This window comes from Vanacampus margaritifer, chromosome 20 (assembly GCF_051991255.1).
Source record: "Vanacampus margaritifer isolate UIUO_Vmar chromosome 20, RoL_Vmar_1.0, whole genome shotgun sequence".
NCBI lineage: Eukaryota > Metazoa > Chordata > Actinopteri > Syngnathiformes > Syngnathidae > Vanacampus > Vanacampus margaritifer.
Window position 1 is genome coordinate 14444013 of NC_135451.1, and position 27852 is coordinate 14471864.

General features: G+C 41.4%; 1 long non-coding RNA gene across 1 annotated transcript in view; it reads right to left on the reverse strand.

The window, feature by feature from the left end:
* Positions 1–27852, reverse strand: part of LOC144040421 (uncharacterized) — a 39622-nt gene that overhangs the window by 11010 nt on the left and 760 nt on the right. The window contains exon 2 of the long non-coding RNA XR_013289723.1: positions 5708–5862. This is a non-coding gene — a long non-coding RNA (uncharacterized LOC144040421). The remainder of the gene's footprint in view (positions 1–5707; positions 5863–27852) is intronic.

Here is a 27852-nt window from a genome sequence, read left to right on the forward strand (position 1 = left end):
CGACACAAGGCTCCATCTTGGAGTTTCACCATCAGAGTTAACCATTAGCGCCCCCCCCCCCCCCCCCCCCGCCTCCCCACTTGAACCGGTCACGCTGGGATCAAGTCCACTCATTGGCCGAGCCGAGCCAAGTGACAGTGAGTCTTGGGCAGCAGCTGAAAGATGCTGGCAGTGGAAGTGGGAGTGGGTTCGGGGCTTTGGGGGGTGTGTGGGTGGGGGGATTTCAGTCTGGCTTGTGCTTAAATCGCACAGGAGTGGAAATACTAGAAGCAAAAAATGTTGGACTTGTCCGGTAGAAAAGAGTCTCATTTGAGTCCATTTGTCTGAGCAGAGTAAAAAATTGCATTATAGAAATCATTACTCAGAGTAAATGTTTCCTTTGAATGTGGGTCGCACAATAAGGTGAACTTCTCATGATCGATCATAAGCGGTTGAGAAAATAAAGGGATGCAATTATTGTAGCAAAATATTCTAGCGTTAGAATTTTCTTGGAATTTTTCAGACAATTTTCAAAACAAGTAATGGTGGATGATCCAAGGAAACTTTTATGAAATTTTACAAAGTAATGAAAATGAGAGGATTGCCCCTCCCCTTGTGTCCATTATAGCCCCTTGGTCCCTTGTACCCGTCGCTAAGTCTGCCCCACTTCTGTCACATGCCCCCTGCCTTGTCACACCACAGCACTGATGGATTGTCAGGGTCACTAGTTCAGCTGTGGGGTTCAAGCCTGCGGGCTCCGAGGACCCCCCCCCCCCCCAACCAACATATCCCAGTCTGCCTCCGCCCCCCCCCCCCCCCACTCTCCACCAAAGCCGGCCACTCAGCTGAGAAAACTCATAATTCTCCCCCGAGCGTCTCCCCCCCCCGACACCCACCGGTAACACTTTCATTCCTCGCAGGGCCCTCAAATAGACCCCCGGCTTCCTGGGGCCACATAAATCACCGCGAGGGGTCGAGGAGTCGCGGCGCAGAATCAAGAGGCAGGAGTCGCCTCGTGGCGGCCGATCAGTCAGAGCAGTCAACGCGCTGGACAGTTATCTCTTCATAATGGCGCCTCTGGAGACCAGGGCCAAGAGTGTCCCTATTTCCGTGTTTTTTTGAGATACAAGCTGTCGTTTTTGTGATTTTTTGCTTTTACTTGCGAGCAAAAAAATCTAAGATACCGTATTACAATAATTCCTTGGCATGTTTGTATCGCATTTACGTCACTTCATTTTTTTACTAATCTTTAATCACACCTTAAAAGAAAAATAAATAGTGTACAGTGCAAAAATCTGTGTTTACAGTAAACAAACAAAAACATTATCTCACAATTTACATTAATAATCATGCTCAAATAATGTATATGTGTAAAATTAAACTACAATCCTTCTGGAAGCAAAAAAGCTGGACGACATTCAATAATTTTCAACAAAACTGTTCTGGGCTGAAATACTTCCTGGTTTCTGCTCTTCTTCTTTCAAACGTATACTTTCAAAATAAATTTTGCCGCCATCTACTGGTCAACGGTATTAACTGTAAAAAAAATAAATAAAAATAAATAATCCGCAAAATAGAGTTTGGAGGTAGTGTCCCTCAAAAAATTGGATATAAAAGTTTATAAAATACAGGTGGGTCAATTTTGCTACTCTACGAAACATCTCACTTTGAGTAGAAGGTTTTTCAGAAATTTTCTGAATCTTGAGAAAGAACGATTTTGGGGGAATTGTAGAAATGTTCTTTCAAATTTGAAAATTTCTTTCTTTCTTAAAAAATTAATTATTTTAAAAACTAACGACTAACACAAAATAAATTAGATTGCTCTTGAAATACTTCCTGTTTTCACTCTTTTTTTTTCTCAATTTTACAGTGTTAAATAATAATGTACCGCCATCTTGTGGCCAACAGTGGAATTACTTTTAAATTAACTGGACAAAAAAATCGGTGAAAAGGAAATCAATGGGGGTTTACTGTATATCTGAAAATTTCAGACAATTTTAAATTCGTCAGAGGTTTTGGGAAAGTTACGGTAAAAACGCGAATCGAAATGTTAAATTTCAGCCATCTATAGTAGATGCTTGTGGACATTTGGATACACTGGGCTCGGGACCACATGGCGAGGTACGAACGGGGATCTGGGGAATGTCGGCTTGTGGAGCTGAATCGACATTGACACGCTCGCTCTCCGCTCTCATGCTAATAGCGCTGAACCGACGAGGCAGGAGGAGGGCAGCAGACTTTGGGTGGTGCTGGGAGTCCAGTAGTTTTGAAACGTGGCAATTATCAGCATTAGCCCGCTCCCCCCACAACCGACCCGTATCGTTAAAAGTCAGCGGAAATGGCAGCAATCAGGGCCGATTTCCCTGCGAGATGCGGGACAGCCTGGACACTCACGCGCACACACACACACAGAGAGATATAGACGTTCAGGAATCCTGACAGATGGAAGCGAAGCGGGCCGTAGCCAGAATTGCTTTGGGATTGACTCACAATTAAGATATCAAACGAGATCACGGCAGCTCACTGACAGCTGATGCAATTGTTTGCACCTGAACAACCCCCATACCCCGCCTCCCCCCTCCCACAATAGTGTGCTATACAGGTCTGCAATGGATTAGTCCCACTCGCGCTGGTGGCCACATTTTCACCTTGGCGCACGTGATTTAGTCCAGACTCATCTGCCTGTCGCGTATTCTTACTCACAGCTCAGGAAATAAAAAATATTGACTTTACTGCGGCTTCAATACAGTTATGCCTTGAGATACAAGTTCAATTTGATTTGAGTTTGTACATCATGATTTAATGCTACAATGCAATCCCATTCATTGTGCAGCTCCGTCTGTTGCGCCCGCCTTGGCCACCAGGAGGCAGTATAGTCATGCAGACACAAAAGAAGAAGAAGAATTCTAATGCTACTGTAAATGACTCAGCAAGATCACTATGCTAACCGTTAATGACATTTCCAATTTTATATTAGCATTACGCTAGCAACATTGGCTGTTCTAAATACACAATGTGTAATTCTCAGTTTTATGTTTAGACTGACAGTAAACTTTAAAGTGCTTGTATCTCCAGCACCCAAAAAAAATCTGCATATCAAAGCATCAGCGCATTGCTAAAAAGTTATGCCAAATTTGGTGCATCATCTCACGCTTTCACCTCAAAACATCACAAAAGAACTGCTCATAGTCAGTAAACTACATTATTATTAGTTATTAGAAGTTTTAAATTCAAACTCAAAACAAAGTGCTTAGAGAAATAAAAGGGAGTTTAGTCATGCGAAATTAAAAGTCTGCTAGCTTAATGCTAACATATGATGCAAAATACATTAGATGGGCTAACAAAAATGTCATTATAACTCTTTAAGCAATGGATATTTGAACAACAAATGTAGACTAGTCTATACTCACAGGCATACAGTATATTCTTTATCCTCTGCAAAAAAAGACAAATATTTCCACAGCTTACTGAGACATTCTGACCGTCTTGTTTGTGTTTTTATTATTTCCATTATTATACTTTTTTTTAAATAATTAAAAATGACCAATTTTTTTTTTACTTGCAGCCCTTTCAGATCTTGCAATGTAAAGGGCATTATAAATAAAATTTATTATTAATTTATTTTATTATACTGGCTATTGGCATTTACTCCCCATTAACTGTGCCCTCTCCTTCAGTGTCATTGTCAAGAAGACGTCAAAGCATCAGAAAGCAAAAAAAAAAAAAAAATCAAGAAGAGGAAATGAAAAGTGCACAACACACATGCCCTTGTCTGGCACGGAGGCCTCCGTTTCTCCCCTGTGCCCGCTGCCAACCTCCCTGGAGCCAGGCCAGTCCCCGTGGACCCTCCCCGGATGGTTGTATGCTTCCACGCTGGCTCTCCGTGTGTAACTGGAGCCGGCCCTTTGACACAGTACAGGTATGTTCCCCTGTGGCCCAGATTACCGGGAGACTGTGTAAACAGCCGGGCTAATCTGAGGAAGTATCCTGTCCGCGGGTTTGCCAAACTGACATGACGGCTGTTTCATTGGGGGGTTGGTTGCATAAAAAAAAAAAACGAAGGTGAACATGGCGCGCCACCACTTTACCATACGTAGTCCAAATCCCGCAACAAAACAAAGTCGCTTCAATTGGGTTGGAGTACATAACGGCTTGCTTATTTGTTGTCTTTTTTTTTGTTGTCCTCCGTGTCATCTCCATAGACACAAGCTGTTTAGATATTAATGGCCGGCATGATGAGATGGCCTCCTCACTGGATAATTCATCATGTCACCGATGACAAAGAGGTGTCCTGGCTACAGAGCAATAAAAGTTACCTTATATAATATATATATATATATATATATATATATATATATATATATATATATATATATATATATATATATATATATATATATATATATATATATATATATATATATATATATATATATATATATATAATATTAACTCTTTGACTGCCAGACGTTTTCAGAAAAGGGATGCCGTGGGTGCCAGCCGATTTAAGCATTTTGACTGATCTTTCAAGGTCCACAGAAAATTATGTGTTTGGACTATGGAAACACACATACTACCAAATGAAAGATTGGACTCTCATCTTTCATCCGAAAAAAAAGTTTGTTTCTACCTTATTCCGTTTTTGAGTAATCAACAATAGAAAATGGTTAGTTTCACCTCTGTTTTGAAACAAACATCTTTTAACGTCTTTGGCACTCCTCCATAGGATTTTACTAAACGTTATTTAACGTTTTTGGCAGTCAAAGAGTTAATAAATGTTTTTAATGCAAGAGCATACAGAAGGATTTGATGCTCCTGACATGAAGAGGCGGCTTAAAGCAATGGTAGTTGTTACAGAAAACGACCAGCAGGTGGCAGCAGAGTATAAGAGATTAGCCAGGGTTATGTTGCAACAGTGTTTTCAACAGGAATGTGTTTAAATAGTGTTGAAATTTAGCTGTATTCTAATGCTAATTGCTGCAAAATGGAAACAGATACAAATATATATTTTTTTTCCTGATGAAAGAAGAGACTCTTAATCTTTCTTTTGGTAGGTTCCATGTTTTTATAGCAATAGAACACAATATTGTGTGGGCCTTGCAAAATCAGTCAAAATCGAGTAAAACAGCCGGGAGCAAAGGGGGTTGCTTCAGTGAAAATGGCTGCGAGTGAATGAGTTAACATGCCATTTGTATAGCTTCACAATATAACGCCCCCTCAAATCAAATGAAAAACAACGTAGCTGACGCAAAAATTCAATCTCTAAAATTTTTTGTGGAAAAATAATCACCCGTACAAAAAATGGAACGCACCCCCTACCTTACCTGCACATCACGATTTGGAATCCAGAATAGCGCCACCCATGCGTGAAAGCGCTTTTCTTCTCTAGAAAAAAAAAGTCATTCCAGGTGTGTCCTATCCGAACATCAGCCAATCAGCGCGACAACTTGACATCCCGACCCTGACGTTTTCACGCCTTGATTGACATTATTGAAACGTCGCAGCCATTCATTTCAATTAATCCTGCTTCATTCACGCACCTCGACACCCCCACCCTCCCCGGTCCCACCCAGCATGAATGGGCCCACTGTTGGCCCCCCGGGCCACCCACTCTTATGGGAATCTGCAGCGAATTAGAAAATCTGTCAGTGCGGGAAGAAGGCGGATACGCCGCGCCGCTCCACCTGTAAGAGAAGCGCCCTTTTGTCCGCGATCCGCCGCTGCTTACCTGAGGAGAGTTAACCCCGAGGTCAATGGCGTCCACCGCCGTGTTTCATGACTGGCTGGGCCTTGGCGGGGGGGATCTGTGGAGGACCATTGTTGTCCAGGGGGAGCACCACTTCCTCTTGGCTCGCCCCTATCACATACCTCTGGGAAACCGACCTGTGAATACCAACGGAATTATTATTGGGCATTTTTACTTTACCTTACAAATTGACTCGCACCACAGTTTCACTGTGCAAGGGTCATGAACTTTTTACGCCACTCACTGCCTTCATACCACATCCCGATTGAATGGGCGAATGCCCTTGTTACGGAAAGCAATGTTTATTCTACACTGCCACCATTTACACGATAAATCAGGGGTGTCAAACATAGGGCCTGTGGGCCATAAGCGGTCCATCAGGAGGTTCAATCTGGCCTGTGAGGGCAGAACACACAACTGTTGTTGCTAATTTTGTCCAATGGAGGGCGCACTGACGACCACTTAAAGGGATACTTGACTCATTGAGCCATTTTTATCTCCATTAAAGCGTCTTTTCACCCCCTTTGATAAGAGTTGTTTTATTGTCTGTGTTGATAGTGTTAAAGTGGAAGTCAATCTTAAACATTTCTTGACAATAATATGTTATATGCGACTTCACTAGTGTAAACAAGACATTTTTTTTTTGTCCTGGAGAGCTCAGTTCATTCAGTAATTTTACCGATTTGACATGTCATCATCATTGCTCTCTTATTTTTTTTTAATATATATATTTTTAATTAATTTTTATTTTGTATGTGGGTGAGTAGGTGTATGTGCGCGAGTGTGTATTCATTAGTTCCCCTAAAACCTATTAAAAAATCCCGTACCGTTCACCTAAACCGAACACTTCAGAATCCACCCAGAGTCGTGAGTTCCGTCAGGAGACCCGAGGAAGGACCAAAGAACAAGGCATTCTGATTAATATTACTTTTGTGGAGTTATGCAGCAAAATCCAGCCGTTTTGATCCATCTCAGGCGGCGGCCATTTTGCCACTTGCTGTCAACTGAAGATGACATCACAGTTGCTCAGGGCTCAGGCAACGACCAATCACAGCTCACCTGTATCTGATATGGATAAAAACGGCTGGATTTTGCTGCATAACTCATATTCCACTAACGCAATATTAACTCTTTGACTGCCAGACGTTTTCAGAAAAGGGATGCCGTGGGTGCCAGCCGATTTAAGCATTTTGACTGATCTTTCAAGGTCCACAGAAAATTATGTGTTTGGACTATGGAAACACACATACTACCAAATGAAAGATTGGACTCTCATCTTTTATCAGGAAAAAAAAGTTTGTTTCTACCTTATTCCGTTCTTCAGTAATCAACAATAGAAAATGGTTAGTTTCACCTCTGTTTTGAAACAAACGTCTTTTAACGTCTTTGGCACTCCTCCATAGGATTTTACGAAACGTTATTTAACGTTTTTGGCAGTCAAAGAGTTAACCAAAATACCGTATTTAGACTAGTGAGGCTGCATAGAACTTATTATTGTCAAAAATGTATTTTTTGGGTTGACTTCCCCTTTAACACACTTTAAATATATCCAGCCGTTTAGTTCTTCTAGTTTTCTTATTATTATCTTTGGCCTATATTAAACGACTAATTGGTTCAACCACTAACATCTCTTCAATATTGCGCACCCCTGGGAAATCCCTTTTCTAGAACAGCCTCTCCCAAAAATGCTTACAACCAACAAAGTTGGCGCACCCCACCTCCACCACAAACAGCTTAAAAAGAGTCAAATTGGCCAAAAACACCACATCAAAGATTCTCTACATTGCGAAAAGTCGTCGCAATCTCTCGACAGTGTACCGCACATAAAACAAACGTCAAAACAAAGCGGACTTTTTGCACTTAAGCATGCTATTTAAAAGTAAGCATCCCAGATTGCGCTATCGTTTACCCGTGCGCGTATCTACGGCTCCTCCACATGGAATAAATCATTGTAAAACTGCAGGCAAACATATAAACAACATGCCAAGTCAATTAACGACGCTTGCAGCACAACTACTGGAAAGGATAGCAAATATTTGCGTTTACTTTGAGGATGAGTAGTTGGGGATTCGTGTTTCACGTCCAATGTTATCTCCCGTGCCGTAAACAAATCAAGCAATCAGGCCAGCGCTCATTTGATTAATTCCGTCTTGGCGCACCGCCGTACACAAAGTGACACATCATTACAGGGCACGGACTGCGTTGATATTTGAATAGGATTTGAGCAGCATGTAAATGTGGAGCGAGCGTGTAGAGTGTACGCAGGTGCGTCACGTGGGACACGCTGACCGCCGTCTTGCTGTTTGTTTACCAGCAACTGGAAACCAGACAGTCGCTGTTTAAAGCAAAACGCATGTTATTTGTTTCGCATTCCATTGTGCAGCTTTACTGATTCCACTTGATTATATTTTTAGAGCTTGATTATATTTTAGTAGCACAAATTGGAACAATAATATTGAAATTAATTGATTATTTTCATTTAATTTGTTATGAGGTGTAATTTTTATGAATTATTAAAATACAGATTTTATATTGAAATGAATTCAATCAAGTTGTTTACTTTTCATATCTGTTCATCAATTAAATTTTATTGTGGAATTTCCCTTAAGTGGTGACTGAAGAGGTAGAAATAAATTGAATTGCATTTAAAAAATAAAAATAATTTAATGAAAAAAATCCTGTTAGATTTAATTTAACTGTTAATTTTTATTTGATTGTATTCAAATATTTTTTTAATTGAATTAAATTGTTTATTTTTTAGTAGATTTTATGAAGTGTTTTTATTTTTAGTTCTCCATAAGTGGCAGAGAACTGTCAGAATGGAATTTAATTCAATTTAAATAAATAAAAAAATGAATACAGAAAAATTTAAATATTCAAATGAATCATTTCTTTGTGTGTGTGTGTGTTTTTTACTTTTTCCCTGTAATAGTGCCAAAACTGGCAGAAATTAACTGAACTGAATTGAAGCTTAATTTAATTTTTTCCTTTTTTGTTTTTTCTATGTCATTTTGGTGTGACATCTCATCTTTACATTCAGCCGAACAAAGCCCTTTTTTTTGTAGGCCCAGTAATGATAACAAAAACCACGAGCCATATTGACATTTGGCGTTTACGACACATGACGCCCGTGTTTGTTCCTTCTGCCTTTCTTGGACCGTTAGGTCATCATTGCATTCGCGGACACCCCCCGAGAGGGGTGGATACGCGGCGCACGGGCAGAGTGGGTGGCGAGGTTGGCAATGAGGCCAAGGGAGCGCGGCAGGACGGCGTCACCTGTTCCTCAAACCAAAATAGGACACGACTTGAGCTTCAATTTTTAGCAGCGACAAGGGCAGAGCGGCGCACGATGACTGATGAGCGCACCCCCCCGCGTTGGCCTCCTGTTGCTCTACCTGCCACTTCATGTGCAGCAACAGGCTGTCTATCTTCATGCAGATATGCGCAAACACCCGACCTCCAATAAAAGCTAGCAAAACACTTCAGAATGGACCAGCACAAAAAATATTTTTTTTTCCTATGATTTTGATGTGATTGAGTGTATTTGTTTCCATTTTTTTTTTGTATGACTGCATTATATTGCCCCCAGTGGCCAATCTCAATATTGAAGAAAAAAAATCACAATAAGATAATTTTTCAAAATCGTTCAACCCTACCTAAAAGCACAAGACTTGCTTCTAGTAATAGAGGTCATAGTCTCGAAAAAAAAAAAAAAGTGAGCCCGCCGGCGTCTTTGTCAGCGATATGGCTGGTGACGGGCTGGGCTGACGCTCGGGTGTCACTTGGACTTTGTCTCCTGGACGCCGCCTTGGGCTGATTCCCACATCCGCCCTTTTTTTTTTTTTTTCTATGGTGGAAAGCTAACAATGCATCCTGAAGCTGCTGGCTATTATCACCTTTTTTCACACCTTTCTCCTAGTCTGTGTGAAAGGTACAACATGACAGCCGTGATGAATGGCAGCAATAATTCACAAGAAAAGTAGAAGTGCTGGTTGCCTGCAGGCTTCTTGCGCAATATTCTTCAGGCCTTTTTGTCGCTATGCGGCATTGTTGGGGTGACATAGCGTGACAAATTTTACACCCCCTTTCACGCTGCCTACAAAAAATGGCATCTTCCCAATTTTTTTTCATCATACATAACAGCGGTAGGGGCAGTTCAGGCACTGCCCCGCCAGGTTCAGTGTATAATAGTGTGGCTATTTTTTTTTTTAAATTATTATCAAAAATGTTAAATAGAAAGTCATTACAGATAAAAAATAACAATGCAACAAAACAGAAGCAAATTAAATGTATAAAATGCTACTTAAAATATGAACTAATGCACCTTACAAATAGAAATTTAATCTAATCTGTTTTTTTTAGCATTTCAAAACTTTAAACACATTTCTGAAGGAGTATGGAATATAATACAATTAAATAAAATATACGAAAAGATTTTTCAAAAATAATTTCAAAAGGTATTTAAAGCAAAGGAAAATACATTTTTTGATATAAAATATTACAAAAAAAAAAATATATATATTTTTACATTTAAAAAAATATATTAATACAAAATAAATACAAAAGGAAAAAGTTAAATGTGAAAAAAAAAATGCTTTTGAAATATATTTTGAATCCATACATCGATGGCCACCATATCCATGCGTACTGGTATCGGTCCGAACAAAAAAGTGTTATCGAACATCCCTATTTAGTCATGTTCAGTCTGCCGGATGCGTTCAACGCGACGTGGTTTTCGCAGCTAGCCGCAGTCAACTGCTTTTGCTTTCCTGTTGTTCAAAACACTTTCCAATAATAAGGAAAAAAGAAAACAAAAAGCACGCAGTCAAGCCACAATATTCTCCGGGGAAGATAATCAATGCCACGGATTGCCACAGATTAGACCCGGGCCGCTTGTTTTCCTCTCTTCGACATTCTGGCTGCTCAGTGAAGCGTACATGCGGATTTGTTCATTGTTATTAAGCGTCCCTGCATCCTTTCCTCTTCCCGCGGGTCTTAACAGTGATGACAATGCTTTCCGTGGCATGCTCATTATTTACAATTCCTGTAAACAAAGCAACGCTTTCATCTAAGCACAAACTACACAGTGAATACCGTCTAATAGCGCATATCAACGGTTATTAGGAACAAAAAGAACAACTAAATAGTACCATGTGAGCTTTTTGGGCCACTTAAAAACTATTAAAACTCAGGTCCAAAGTCAAATGGCCTTACACCGCTGCACACCACCATCACCATTTAAAGATTAGAATGTTTTTGTTTTTTAACACTTGTACAGTTTAAAAGGTCCGATCTTGTGGAGAAAATTAAACAAACTAGCCTGCTTAAATTCGTGTCAGTGTCGTAACGTTAGCATTTTGCGTTAACTGGCTAGCATTGTTATTTTTTTAAATTTTTTTTTTTACAAGTGTGTTGTTTGTGACCGATTCTATAAACTATATGGTACTAACAGACCCCCCCCCCCTTTTTTAAAATTTTATTTCGGGAGCCAACCATTTTTTTTTTTAATACTTGTATATTTATTTATTTTTTATAATTAGTATATATATTTTAATAATATATATATTCTAAATAGATATTATTTAATAATTGTGAACTGCTGAAATTACTTAATTTGCTTGAACAACAACAACAAAAGAGCCGCCATTAAAGTACCCAGGACTACATTTCATTCTGCATTGTGATTGGCCAGTTTGCGTTTTCAGGGGCGTGGCCAAGCACACCGCGTCAACAGCCCACGTTTAATCTGTAAAGTCAGCGGATGAACGAAGCATTTCGGGTGTACGTGACAGATTGATGGTGCTGTCAGATTCCCTCCAGTCGCCGCCACATCTGCTCATTCGATCCCGGGAGCGCAAACAGGGCGCCAAGCGCCGCTGGCCGTCGCCCAGAGCGTCCCATTGACAGTTTGCGATCCGCTCCCTCGTTCTGCGTCAATCGTCCGTCAGGACAAACCTACATTTGTCTACCTGTCAGCGACCATGCCTTGTAATTCAATGCAGCCGGGACCATCCCTGCTTGATAGTCATGCGGCGCTCGAAAATGTCTAAATGTAGCAGCAAAGATGGAGCCTGTCTTTTATCAGTGACCATTAAAGGGGACACGGGTCCTCTCTTTGTACGTGTGTGCGTGTGTGTTTGTGTGTGTGTGTGTGAAGCCACATTAATCTCCATGAGTGAGCGCAAGCAGGTGTTAACCTATGTCACTACTAATCGCCACGGCAACAGACTTGTGACACCTGGATGGGTCACTGACAAACACACGCGCAAACATACACAATGAGATGTGGCTGTAAAGGTCCGCTGACTTGATTTAGCTGACTTGCTAATAGCTAGCTATTAGCTGATAATTAGCTTTTAGTCATTCCTCGCCATATTGCGTTTCTGTTTTTATGGTTTCACTGTATCGTAAACTTTTAAATCACTGGACCGTAAATATCGTTCGCTAATTTAACATAGCCTACTGCTGTTAATTAGAATGAATTGTACTCCCTCCAAGGGTGATTAAGGATATAATCGCAGGGTTCAAATGAAAAGACGATAAGAAAACGAATATGTAACACAAATTTATTTATGAGCAGTCTGAGCAGAGCACAACTTATGCCAAGTAACAACACGCAGACTGGCTAACAGTTAGCCACTTAGCCAAACAGCTAACGCTACCCTCAGTCAACAGGGCTAACTCTTCACTCTCTTTCATTGGCGTATTTAATTTTTTTGAATGAATGTACTAACTCATTTTCATGTATCTTATTCTTTTAACTCAACACGCAGATTGGCTAAGTTAGCCACTTAGCCAAACAGCTAACACTATCCTCAGTCAACACGGCCAACGCTTCACTCTCATTCATTGGGTCCTATGAATGTATTTTATTCTTCTGAATCATTCAAACAGTAAATACAGACATAAATCAATGTCGTACTATAATGACGGATACAATATCACGTCAAATAGATGCTGGTATTTCCGATATTAATACTGACATTTCCTTATCAATCGTTATGTCTTTTACTTTTTTCTTGTGCGAGTTCCAGCCTGATGATATGGCAACTAAAAAAAAAAAAAAAAAATCCCTTTGACAACATTTAGCCAGGATATGGACATTTATGGGCTTTAGTGTCTGTACAAGGATATAATAAAACAACTAAATGAAAGCATTATTGTCGACATGAGATCAAATCCATCCTTGAGCACAGAATATTTTTTTAATGCTGCCTTAAGTCCTCTGCAGGAAATGCTAGAGGAGGACTTTGCCATGGAATGTGGGGCTCCCACAAGGCCATACCGCATGGGGGGGTGCGGGGGGGGGGGGCGGTTTTGGCTGCCACACGCTGGGATTGCCAGGGGTCGCTGCCCCCGGAGCACCCGACCCTTTAGGCCCTTGAATCTCGACAAATAATTTGGGGGGGGGGGGGGGGGGGTTTGAAGTGTCAGAGTTAACGTCCACCCGGCATCAAATAATTGTCTAGGAAAAATAAACAATATAGATGCTACTGTTTACATACATATATATGTATATTAGTAAAGAAACGACCCAATTTATGCTCCAAGGAAACCGGAGAAAGATTAATGGAATATGGACAAAAACATAAGATCAGTCAGGAGAAGCTAAGGTGGGGGTGGTCAATGTAATGCTGGCTGGTTGCCCCCCCCCTTGACACCCACTCCCCCTCTTGGGCTTTCCAGTCGTCTGGCCCAGCTGTCATCTTTCTAATCATTTCTTTATTTTGCAGGAAGAGCTTGTCGCCAGGGGAAACGCGCCACTTCCGGCCAGTCGAAGGGGGTTGGGTGGGGTGGGGGGTTGGGGGGACCCGACGCCGGGGCCCGCGACGTCTGCAGCCGACATCACAAGGGAGCGACGCCGCCTTTCATCCCGCCCGTGTTTCTTTGCTTTCTTTCGCCCTCTATGCACACAGTCATCAGTATCAGCCCCCCCGCCCTACGCTACTCGTCCTCAGGGGGTGTAACTTGACTTCGCAGTAGTAATAGTTTTCCTTTGACATCTAAATGATTATTTAGGGTTTGATTTTGGAACGTGTAAGAGTTTGCTGACATTTGGATAAGATCTAATTAACCAAAATGGGTGCACTGGTTTAACACAGACCACAACGGGGATATTTCCAATATTGTCACTGGTCATTGTTGCCACAGTTGAAATATGAAGAAATTCAATATATTTTACTATACTTTTGTTGGCATTTTATGTATGATAATTAGTGGTGTCAGGCAATAAATTTTTCGCATTGCTTCAAGAGTTAACTCACGATTAATCACAAATTTTGATCTAAATGTACAATGATATGCACAACAAAATATTTTTTCCCCCTAGGTTTTCATACTATTAACATAAATTGGAAAAAAATGTTAAACTAATAGAAATATGGCTGCATCTTTAAGTCATTGATAAAGTAATTTAATAATTAAAATTAAATTAAAAATATGTACTGTATTGTAAAAAACAAGTGTGATTTGTGTTGGTCATTTTTCGGACACCCCTAATGATAATATATATATTTTTTAAATTATCACAGATTTAATTGGACATCAACTACTTACAGTTTCTTGTGTAATATATTGTATTTTCCTTTCACCCCCCCCCCAACCCCCCACCCCCCCCACACACACACACACTCTAAAGAAAATGATTCTAATTTTGGTTTTGTGACCACCTCAAATCCAACATAATATAGTAAGTCTGCTCAATCCCAAACCTTGATAATGGCCTTGAAGAGAAGGACCCCCCCCCCCCCCCCAAAGTCCGGCATAATCAAGCCCAGCCTCCCAATCACGGAACCCAAGTTGAGCGCGACTTTGCACCCCTTCCCCCCCACAGGGCCCACCGTTGCCCACCCATTGTTCCGGCTACACCAGATGGAAATAGTGAGGGTAAACACGTCAACATTGCAAGCATGAGAGCGTTCGGCGCACGAAAGCGACGACTGATGACATCACGCAGCATGAACATGAAAACGAAGCGTAATCGAATGGAGTAATGTATGCCCGAGTGTCCAAAAACATGCAGCATGTTTGAAATGTAAACATTTTCAGAGACTGATTGGTGTCCAAACCACAGGACCATTACCTGTCAGGTCTGAGCAGCGCTTATGACCTTGATGAGATGTGTGTGTGTTCGGTGTGTGTGTGTGTGTGTGTGTGATTAAGTATGATTGAACCGGGGGCCTCCTCCAAACACACAAAAAAAAACTCTGGTTAAGATCAGAGGCAGTCAGCTCCACTCAGGAGTGACAATGTCGTCGAGTAATTGAAATGATTGTCCATTTATGCTCTTACTGGTAAATCTTAAGGTTCTTAAAAAAATAATAAAACTGTAAAAAAAAAAATTTTTTTTTAATAAGAAACAGACACTATATAGTATACTTTATAAAAACAGTCACAACATAACTGAAATAATTAAATAGTTTCTGCATTATGGTTAAATGCTTCAATCCAATTCATTGTGCTACTCCTTCTGGTGTGCCCACTTTGGCCACCAGGTGGCACTACAACGCAGTCATGGCTGCTGGTGCAACATTAGTCATTCTTCGCAGAGGATAAATATATCCTTCTATTAGTACTATTGTTGTCTATGTGTTCAAATCGGTTGCTTAACGAGTTATAACACTGACTCGAGATGCTCAGTGCTCGCCGGTGAATGCAGTTTTCCATTTTATGTTAGCGTTAAGCTAACGGGGGCATTCTTAAGACAAAATTGTTGGCTAATATGTAATTGTAATTGTTTTACGTTTAGAATTTGTTCATTATTAATTAATCAATATTAATTCGGAATAGCTAGCAAAAATTTTCTTGCCACTACCAGTTAAAGTGTATCAAACCAAACCACCAATTCTGCTAGCTTAACGCTAACACACAATGCTAAATGCCATAAATAAGCCGAATGAAGTAGCATCAAACTAATTACAGTATAAAGTACAAACCTTTACTGAAATTCCACAGGTGGTATTGAAAAACAGAAAAAATGAGCAGCACAATGTCCAAAGCTGCATTGTCGCATCTGACCATGCTGCACGTCACGCGGGGGATTAAAAAAAAAAGATTAGCATTGGCGTGCATTATCTGCTGTTACCATGGCGCTATTGTGTTGTGAATCTACAGGTGATTGACAGCGAATGCGAGGGGGTTAGATGGGTACCAGTCATGGCTGTACCAGCTGTGTCATTTGCTATTGGCAGCTGTGTGATGGCCGACATTAAATCTGGGATTTACTTGCGGGCCGTACGCATTATGGGGGTTGGTGGGGGGGGGATTCCCCGCGACCCCCCCCCCCCCCAGATCCCGTGTCACATTCTGTCACAGCAGCTCTGCACTCTTGACAAGTCAACACCCACGCCGGCGCTCTCCCAATGTAGGCGGACCCCATAATACACATGCACATAAATATACACGAATAATTTTACACAATTGTTTTTACAATTTACAACCATTTTACTTAAGGAAAAAAAACACAAAACCTTATTATTTTGTCTATATTTTGTTATGTGCTCTAATGTGCCATTGTAGTTGCTTTTTGGCTTCACCTTTCTCTTGTTGATGTTGCGAATCTATATCTGTTTGCGTTGGGTGTGGATGATTCCCAACGGTGCTAAAAACAATTTGGCCGATGGCCTCATCCAGTGTACGTACTTGTCAACTTCAACAAGAGTGAAAAGCGCTCACGCAGCGCCATTTTTTTTATTTTTTATTTTGCTTCTTTGTAAAGTGGATGGAAAGAGCATAATGTAGTTGAGTAGTGTGAGAGCAGGCAGAAAAGCTGTCACCTAAGGTCTGCAATGGACGCCACGTCATTCACCTTGTTTATTGCAATCCAAACAAATTAAATTCACAATATGTGGTACACCTTGGAAAGCGAAGCGCCGTTTGGTCAAATTTTGTGAAGTTGTCATTGGAAACATGAACACATAAAAAGACTGCATGTTAAAGTGTTTAGGAAGTTAATAATTGTTAAATGTCTTTCATATTAATTCATCAGGGATGTGATTTGACCAAAGTGAAATTATCTGAAAATTTAGCCGGGGGTCTGGGGGCACCCAGCTAGGTCCAGGGCAGTGCCCTGGCGGGGGGACAAGGGGGGCGTAGCCCCCCGGAGCTCATGGGTTTTCCGTGTTTTTAAGTACTTTCAATGCACTCACATGACAAAGAAATAGACAAAACAACAGCATAAATTTTCAATGTATATTGAACTATCCCATATAAAATGGCAGTTTTAGTCCACTCAAAATCAGTCACATTCAAAAACATTGGACTGCCTTTGCTTTTAAAAACTATCACTGAGAATATCATCATATCTAACTAATGTGATTACTAAGTTAACACATAAATAATGTTGAAGAGTTCAAATTTCATGAACAAATAATTGTATCATGACCAAATGAAAAGTAACTCATATTAGAGCATACCACAAATGTCTTTGTTATAGCAGAAGATGTTATCTGTCGGAGTCATGTGCATACACAATGAACTACAAAAAAAAAAAAAAAATATATCAGATTTTTTTTTTTGGGGGGGGAGATAAAAAAAAAAGCGGAATTAGCGGAAAAATCACATCCCTGATTCATGTTTCATTTGCTTTTATTTTAGCACAAGAATAACCTAAAAGACCAAAACGTAGTAAATCTGCTGGTATTTATTTTGTTTGTGAAGGCTTTCATATTGAATTGGGAAAGAAATCTTATTCTTCAAATATTACAACATATTTCAAATATTTTTCGGCCCTACCTAAAGAACATTTTGCTGGGCACACAACTCAAAATGTTGTACCCACCAAAAAGGTATGCCACAAAAACATCATTCTATGTATTATTTCTTGGCTTCCTAACCCCCCAAACAAATCCCATGTATGTCTGCATCCACTGTGCAGACTCCCAAAGGTAGCACGCGGCCACATTAAAATAAAAAGGTGAGCATTGTTATTCTGCCCGGGATCCTGCTAGACTCATCACTTATCCTCTATCGGCCTCCAGGATGTCTGCCGCCCGGCCCGTTTGTTTTACGGAAGGGGGGGGGGGGGGGGAAGGTACGCGGGGAGCGGGCGACACTAAAGTAGAAACACATCTTTCATGTCTAAATAAATCTGACAAAGAGATGCTTTATGAAGCGTCACCGTCGGGTTGTCCCGCAGGCAAAGTGGCCGGAACGTTTAATCCGATCGGCAACCGTCTTAGCAGATGCTCCACTTGGCTGCAAGTCCCGCACCCACTCGTCGCGCTGTTATATCACCATGTCCTGTTATTCTTTATGGCTTCCATAGGCACTAAAAGAGGAGATGAGTTATTTTCTTTTCATTACTCGACTCTCGTGGGACGACTCGGACCGTGTGTCCCTCCCCGACTTTCGCTTCACAAATTCTTTTCAATTAAAGGCCTGATCCCGGCAGATGCTGGAGACATTAGGCCGATGGGACGGGGGGGGCGCCCCTGCAGGCCGTAAATCTACAGAACGGCGATCCTCCAATATGGCAATCATTGTCTTATTGCGTTCCCCACAGCGCCAAGAAGGCATCGCTAGAGCATTGGTAGCGTGAATAATTTATCACGAAACCCTATCACCGTGTTTGTATCGGTTTCCATCATAAAGTGGGATTGGTTGGGGATTGGGACGAGGGGGCGCGGGGGGGCATCAACCAATGTGACCGTACAGACGAGGGTCATAGACATACACGTAAATCTACTGTCAACTGTACAAGAGAGCCAAAAGCTTAACCGTGACTAATAAGGCCAAAAAACTATAACATGTTCAATGGTGGTGATCATCTGGAAATATGAATAAGTCCAAAGACAACACATGAAAGCCAAACATTTTTTTGAACTCTGGGAATGTCCAAAATTTGGCAACTGTCCAAAAATGTGCCCCATCACCAAAACATTGTTTACCCAAGCGGCAGAGGTGGCAAATCACGGTCCAGAAAGTAGCTAGCTCTCTAGCTAGTTTACCTGCTAGAGAGCTAGCTTGCTAAAGTAAAAACCCTGCCACAGTTTGGCTTTAGCCCCTAGTGCTAGCTCGCTAGCTAGCTCCCTAGCAGGTAAACGAGCACCGTGGGTGCTAGCTAGAGCTAGCTCCTGAGCAGTTAAACGAGCACCATGGGAGCTAGCTAGGGAGCAAGCTAGCTAGCATCAGGGGCTAAAGCCAAACTGTGGCAGGGTTTTTTACTTTCTGGACCTGGATTTGCCACCTCTGCCCAGGGACTAAGACAATTTGGCCTACCACCATCAGGCCATTCAAAAGCATCCAGGGCTCCATTTTGCATCTTTGGTAATAAAAAGGAAGTTGAACGTGCACTGCGAGGTGGTTGCCCACCACCAGTTCTAGAGGATTGGGGTCACGGTCGTGACCACCCCGCTCAACCTGTCTTTGACCCACATCTGGACCTTCTGAGGCAGGTAGCTAGTGACTTCCCTAACCGTGTGATTCAGTTGGTTATTCTCAATCTTGAGTTTGAGCAGCTCCCGTCGTTGTTCGTTGACGATCCTGATGAGTTCGCTACGGGGTTTCTCCATTTTCTCGATTTGGTAAAGCATGTGCAGCTCCTTATGCCTGATCTGCTTGCGAAGGTTTTGGATGGTGGTCTCGTAGCGGTCAAACCTTTGCTTCTGCGTCTCCACGGCTTGGAACACCATCTCGGCCGTTTCCACCAAATTCAAGTCCTTGTCGTCGGCGAACAGTTTGCCTTTTATACGGGTGATGGCCTTGATGAATTTCTTGGGGTCGTTGACGAGCATCATGGACGTCTCAATTTCCAGGCTGATCTTGCGGATGAAGGTAGACTTGGCGGATATTTGAGATTCCAGCTTCTGGATGCTGGCTTGTAGGCTCTTGATGCGGTGGTCAAGGAACTTAATCCTGTCCACCAGGTCGGTGTGTTTGCGCAGTACCAAACCCGTGTGTTTTTTGGTGAACTGGTGAGCCTTCTGCTCGATTTCGTACTTGTTCCACGTGGACTCCACCTCTTTCTCCATGCGCGTCACGCGCTCAGTCAACTGGGACGTGCGCTTCTGCTCCCTTTTCAGCTTCTCCGTCAATGTCTCCACCTGGAGCAGCATGTCGGCGTTTTCCACTCGCTTTTTTTCCAGCGTTTGGGTTTTGTTTTTGAGCTTGTCCTTCAGGGTTTCATTCTCTTTGATTTTGTCCTCGTTGGTGGTCGTCAGCGTCGCCACTCGGCCCGTCAGCACCTTGTTCTTCATCTTTATCGTCATCATGTCAATCTGGTAGTCAAACTCGATCTTGGCTGTGATTTTATGCTGCGCTTCGCGATCCTTTTCGTACCGTTGCTCTGCGTGTTTGAATTCCTTTTTTAGCGTGCTGTTCTCATCTTTGATGTCCTGCACACGCGTCTCCATGCTTTCCATCTCTCGGTCTTGCGCTTTCATCTTAGTCTGCATCGCCCGTTCTTTATCGCGATACCCGTTGTGGATCGCGGCCTCCGTCTTCAGGATGTCCTCCTTGTGCTGCTCAGCCTGCGCCATCAGTTTCTTCTCCAAGTTACCCTCGCTCTCCTCCAGATTGAAGACCCTCTTCTTAAGCTTGGCCTCCAGTGCCTTCATGTTGGCCACTTGGTTCTCCAGGAGACCCCTCTTCTGTGTCAGCAGAAAGATTTTGGCTTCGTAGACTTTCTGCTGCGAGACTAATTCCACATTCTCCTTTTTGATCATGTCCAGTTTCTCCTCAAGGACCCGATGATGGGCTTCCACCGCCTCGAGCTTTTCATTCCGTGTCTGGATGTCATTTGTCCACAGGTCATTGAATTCACTCTGTTTCTCCACCAGCCTCCTGTTCTTCCACTTAAGGATACAATCGGAATCTGTGCTTGAGCTTGCCATTGTTCTTACTAAACTCTTTAATCACAAATATAGAAAAACAAGTATGGCGTACATGCTACACCCTCTCCAAGTCCAATACTGGTGACTTGTACTGTCAAAGACACAAAGGCATCAAAGACTTACACGATGTCACAGAAATCTACACTGTACCCTGAACGTCCTTGAATTCCCCCGAATGTCTTCCCTAACTTTGATGCTACTCAAGAAATTGAGGGAAACAACCTTCGATTAACTGACAGGCTTGTCTGGTCTCACAATCGGTGCTTGTAGGAGTCAGAAGGGAATTATGGGAGTCAGGTCACCCGAAAAGCAAGTTAGAGGCTGAATCTTTTGTTAGTGACATCATGACTACTGGGTGGTGCTGCCATGATTGACACGAAACTGTCCAATGAGTGCATGAGCAGTGGCTGTATGCGTCGCAAAGAGGGCAAGTCCAAAGTCCAGAGAAATCTTGAGTAGTGGGCGGTGCTGCTATGATTGACACGTGAGGCCATCCAATGATTAAGCGCAGCCTTTATGTGTCAGAAAGTGAATAAATAAAGGCAAAATCAAGTGTGGTCATCTTTTCTAGTAGTATGATGATGGCTCTTACCAAACTGAAGAATCCCCTGGGTGGAAACTTACTAGAGCAAACGGAGCGAGTTATGCTCTTGCATTCTTACGTTACAATCATGACTCAAACAGGGATGTGATTTGACCAAAGTGAAATTATCTGAAAATTTAGCCGGGGGTCTGGGGGCCGCTGGCACCCAGCTAGGTCCAGGGCTCAGAGCTCATGGGTTTTCCGTTTTTAAGTACTTTCAATGCACTCACATGACAAAGAAATAGACAAAACAACAGCATAAATTTTCAATGTATATTGAACTATCCCATATAAAATGGCAGTTTTAGTCAACTCAAAATCAGTCCCATTCAAAAACATTGGACTGCCTTTGCTTTTAAAAACTATCACTGAGAATATCATCATATCTAACTAATGTGATTACTAAGTTAACACATAAATAATGTTGAAGAGTTCAAATTTCATGAACAAATAATTGTATCATGACCAAATGAAAAGTAACTCATATTAGAGCATACCACAAATGTCTTTGTTATAGCAGAAGATGTTATCTGTCGGAGTCATGTGCATACACAATGAACTACTACAAAAAAAATAAAATAAATAATCCGAATTTTTTTTTTGGGGGGTGGGGGGGTGGGGGTGGATAAAAAAAGCGGAATTCCGCGAATTAGCGGAAAAATCACATCCTTGCTCAAATTGTAGTATTTATTTAGTTTTATTACAAGGATTTTCCTTTTTCACAAAAACTGTACTGGTCTATTTAATTTAATAAACCCACCTGTCGAATTAATCTCAAATTCAGACACTCCAATATGATCTTGGAATTGAGAAAAAAGACCCAATGTGAACTCACTTCCATTTAAGACACTTCAGCAACAACATGATCTTAGAATTAAGAAAAGCCTGCACTAGAGGTGCCAAATCCAGGTCCAGAAAGTAAAAACCCTGTCACAGTTTGGCTCTAGCCTCAGGTGCTAGTTAGCTTGCTCCCTAGCTAGCTCCCATGGTGCTCGTTTACCTGCTAGGGAGCTAGCTAGCTAGCGAGCTAGCACCCATGGTGCTCGTTTACCTGCTAGGGAGCGAGCTAGCGAGCTAGCACCCATGGTGCTCGTTTACCTGCTAGGGAGCGAGCTAGCGAGCTAGCACCCATGGTGCTCGTTTACCTGCTAGGGAGCTAGCTAGCGAGCTAGCGCTGGGGTTTAAAGCCAAACTGTGGCAGGGTTTTTACTTTCTGGACATGGATTTGCCACCTCTGGCCTGCACCAACATATTAAAATTAGGAAAATCCAGCAATAATAAGATCTTGGATTTAGAAAAAAAATACTGAATTCAATGAATCCACCTTTTAAAAGTAAAAACATTAATAAGAGGTATAGAGTAATCGACTATGAAATGGTGAATAATTGTTAATGGCATATACTGTACATAATGTAAATAATCTTGGCCTAAAAGGTCAGGAGATATATTACTGCCGTTTCTGAGAAACAAAACACAAACCTTAATAATTTAAAGGACAGTGTCGACGCCGAATTAAATAGATCCCCAGCTGTTTCCAAGGTTACCACATAGTTCCAAATGAATAAGGCATGATGTCAACACATTGAGTCGACGAAGGCGTCACATATGTGATATCACATGATGGGGCCCCATCTCATAGCTTTGTAATCAAGCTATGTTGTGATGTAATAGTGATGTCGCCCGATGACTGCCTGGCTATTAAAGATCCTCCGGCTCACGATGGTGCTTTGTATACTGGCAACTCACTTTGTACAATGGTAACTAAGGGGGCATAAGACCTGGATTCACCAACTCGACGCTATCATATTTTAGCTCAAAAAATTTAAGGATTTCCCCCAATCAGGTGGTCATAGAGATATATATTCAAGATGGACCCCGTGTGTAACAAACGGCAAAAGAAAACGGTGATCTGCCACCAGGGCTTCCTGTACAACATCAGGATGCCTCGCGACGAGTCCGACGTCAATCCCGTTGTGCTCAGCATCCCGGAGCACGAGCGGATCATCGCCAATGCCAGGGGTCCCAACGCCATTGAGAGAGAACTGCAGGCTCTGAAGGATGCGGCTCAGAAGAAGCAGGACATCATCAACGCCGCCCAGCCTATGAGGAATCAGATCCTGGAGAGGGATCTGCTCACCATGAAACGGGATGAGGAGACCAGGAAGATTGCTGAGAGGAAGGTTTACCTGGAATACCAGTGCCTACGGGAGAAGGCCCAGCTGGCCAAGGACACGCAGATCCTGAACCTGGACCGCTGGATCCTCCACAGCAAGATCCAGGCCGAGCGGGACAAGCAGATGCGCTGGCTTAAGGAGTGCGAGGAGGAGGAGCACGTCCGAGAGAAAGCAGAGTTTGAGAGGGTGCTGAAGTGCACCAAGATTGCCCTGGCCCAGGAGGATGAGAAGAACAAGAAGCGGGAGGAGGATGGCCACAAGCACCTGAAGTTTATCATGCAGCAGGTGAGTAAGATTTCTACGGAAGAGGATTAGGGCCAGTGAAGAATAGCTGGATTCTCACTTTATTCTCAAAATTCTAAGATTAAAGTCAGAATTCTGACTTTAAAGTCACACTTCTGACTTTAAAGTGAGAATTCAGAGATTAAAGACAGAATTCTAATCTCAGAATTCTGTCTTTAATCTCAGAATTCTGACTTTGTGATGTAGAGCTTTTAAAGTGAGATTTTTCTGACTTTAATCTCAGATTTCTCACTTTATCACTTTAATCTCAGAATTCTGACCTTAATCTCAGAATTCTGACTTTGTGATGTAGAGCTATAAATTGTGGGAGGAGTCAGAATTCTGAGAATAAAGTGAGAATTCTGAGAATAAAGTCAGAATTCTCACTTTAAAGTAAGAGAATAAAATCTGAATTCTGAGAATAGTCAGAATTCTCACTTTAAAGTAAGAGAGAATAAAATATGAATTCTGAGATTAAAGTCTGAATTCTGAGATTAAAGTGAGAATTCTGAGAATAAAGTCAGAAATTGCACTTTAAAGTCAGAATTCTGAGAATAAAGTCAGAATTCTCACTTTAAAGTAAGAGAATAAAATCTGAATTCTGAGAATAGTCAGAATTCTCACTTTAAAGTGAGAGAATAAAATCTGAATTCTGAGATTAAAGTGAGAATTCTGACTTTAATCTCAGAATTCTCACTTTAAAGTAAGAGAGAATAAAATCTGAATTCTGAGATTAAAGTCTGAATTCTGAGATTAAAGTGAGAATTCTGAGAATAAAGTCAGAAATTGCACTTTAAAGTCAGATTTCTGAGAATAAAGTTAGAATTCTCACTTTAAAATCACAATTCTGATTTTAAAATCAGAATGCTGAGAATAAAGTCAGAATCCTGTCAACCATTTTTTTTTCTTCTCTTCACTGGCTCTTCCGTATATTTCAAATGAGTCAACATTTTTAGTAACTTTCACTGCCATAGACGACTTTAGACACCAAAGATGAATTTTTACTGGGCTGGCACACAAATCCTTGGTCTTTTGTGACCCTACAGGTGAAGGATCACGAGGATAATGCCCTGGCCAAACGTCAGGAAAAGCTCACTTTCTACACTCGCACCAAAGCACTTTGGAAGCAGAAGGACACGTGGCTGGAGGAGCTGAAGCAGGATCGGCTGAAGCAGCTCATGGCCACGGGGGTTAGTGAGGAGTACCTCGACTACGTGACCAAGAAGACCAGTGAGGACCACGACAAAGCTTTGGATTCCCAGTACCGCACGTTCAAGACGTTGGACATACTACCCAGGTGGGTGACGGACAGGACCAAAGCCATGAAAGAACACATCAAGAGCCGGAATGTTGAGAGGGACTTTTAACCATCTGAACAAAGGGAGCATTAAAAGAACAAATGAAGAGCACCTATTTGAAGCTTCTCTTGATTAGGAATTAAGAGCCTCTGGTATCAAAAATGAATGCAATTAGGAAGATCTAGCATTTGTAAAATTTTAAGGGAACTCTAGCACCAATGTGAATTTGAGATTAAGAAACTGGCACTAATATAACTCTTTGACTGTCAGACGTTTTCAGAAAAGGGATGCCGTGGGTGCCAGCCGATTTTAAGCATTTTGACTGATCTTTCAAGGTCCATAGAAAATTATGTGTTTGGACTATGGAAACACACATACTGCCAAAACAAGATTGGACTCTCATCTTCCATCAGAAAAAAAAAGTTTGTTTCTACCTTATTCCGTTTTTGAGTAATCAACAATAGAAAATGGTTAGTTTCACCTGTTTTGAAAAAAACGTCTTTTAACGTCTTTGGCACTCCTCCATAGGATTTTACGAAACATTATTTAACGTTTTTGGCAGTCAAAGAGTTAATGTTGGAATTAGGAAACTCCATTAACCTATATGACCTTGGATTTGGGAGAGTTGTGCACCAATAAAATATGGAATAGTAAAAATCTGATCTGAGAAGAATTTGGAATAAGAAAATCTATTACCAATGTGATCTTGAAATAGAAACTTAACGTGTGTGATTTTGGAATTGGAAAAATGTGTCACAATATAGTCATTTTTTTTGCTTTATGCTTTAATGTAATACCGTTCAAAATGAACAGGATATTTGCTCTGATTTGTCAGATCACAACGTTATGCTATGTACATAATGTTTTTTTTTTTAGAGATAAAATAAATGAATACATAGAACATAGAAGCGTCCTTTTTGCCCAGCGGGACAGATCGGACTGTCGTCCGCATAGCAGTGAAAGCAAATACCATATTTTCTGCAGCAAAGACAATGAAAACAGCGAGGGCCCCAAAATAGAACCCTGTGGAACACCATATGACAAGGGGAGAGCAGCATTCCTGCCTTCCGTTGGTCCACCTCTTGAGGTGTACAGCTGCACCAATCAAGAGGGCCTTGATGCGTCCACAATCCGCTCCCAGAAAAGGGCAATAGGCCCCACTTTAGAGGGCCCCAAGTTGTCTCCCTGTTACTGGGGCCTTTTTAACACCAGGGAACCTCTACTTTTTCAGGTGCATAACTAGTCTGAAATGTTTTCTAAATCAACTAGTCCCTCAAATCTACATTGGACTACAGAGCACCCAAATATGGTAATCAGATCTACCTTTTGAGAGGTGGGATGAATTTCTAAAATTTTTTAAAATTTAATTAAAATTTTTTAAATGTCCAGCCGCATGTTTATGCCTCACTAGGTAGGCCCTTTAACGTTATGGGGTCCTTTTCCTGATAGACATTTTAGGCCAGCCATGCCACAGACGTGTATCAGGGCGGTCAACGCTGGTCCATACTGGGGCCCTCCTCACTACCCAAGACTTTTTCAGGTGCACGGTTTCCCCTAATGAGTTCAACAGTCGTTGCTATAATAGCGGCCCTGAATCAGCCAGGAGGGCTTTGTAATTTTCAGAACTCATTATGGGGAACCTTAAGTACCCTAAAATATGGCATTAGATCCCAGTTTTGGGCAGTCTTGGCGAGCTTCACTTTTGCTGAGGCCCTTTTTTTTTTTGCCAGTCGCATTTGTGGCTATTTTATCATCTACATCGGACGACAGAAAGGCGATCGGAGCAAATTCCCGGCCATCCCATCGGCATCCTCTTTCTGCCACAAAAGGACAACATCTGCCGACTACGGACCCTAATTCCACCCACCCTAGCTCCCTAAGCAAAATGGCGACACATTAGCCAGCAAAGAAGCCTATTAATAGGTCGTAAAGAGATGTGGCAGATCATGTTGTCGGAGGGAGGTTTGATATGCATGTAACACAACCTAAGTTCAATTGTGATGCACAGCCAGAGGCCCCCGCTGAGGAAATCTGCATGAAATCAGTGTCTGGGCCAGCTAGTAAATCACCATTGGCTTGTTTATTGTACTAGTGCGCTTTTATGGCGGCTTGAGATGTCCTGGTGTCAGGAATGCCCAAAACTGAACCTGCTTGGGAATTTTTCTCAAGAGTAAAAATGAAGCTTTGTTATGTTTTCTCCAAAATCGGATCAAAATGAATGAACTGATTGCCGCAGGAATTTATTTGACTTTTGGCACAAGAAGGCCCGAATCCCGATTGGAACGCTGACCTTGGAACTATGAGGTTGATGTGCTGTCGCCAATAAATTACAAATAAATTAAATAAATACAAACATTTTTTTTTTTTAATTGGGGGTCTGTTAAAAAAAACTCTTATTAAAGTTTTTACAAAAAGGGCATTTTTTTCCCCTTTTGTTTCCTTAAAAATAAATAAAATGAATTTGTCCAGCATGATTTTTATTGTAATTTTAGTGCCTTCACCAAGGTTATATTTTTCTTGAATATTGTTTGTCAGTATCGCAAAAATATTATGAAAATAGATAAAAAATTTTTTAAATCATTTACTTTTTTTTTTTAACTTTTTTTTAAACATTTGCTGCACAAATGATAACTATTTTTTTGTTTTTGCTTATTGTGCTAAATAAAATTATTGTACCTCAATATATAAATTTTACTTTGTTTTTTAGTTCAGTTTCAAAAAATTATTTTGTAACCCCCCCCCCTTATTAAAAAAAAGGGGATACATTTGTTTGTCAGGATTGCAAAATGAATGAACTGATTGCCACAGGAATTTATTTGACTTTTGGCACAAGAAGGCCCGAATCTCCCAATTGGAACGCTGATCTTGGAACTATGAGGTTGATGTGCTGTCTCCAATAAATTACAAATAAATTAAATAAATACATTTTTTTTAATTGAGGGAAGGGGGGGGGGGGGGT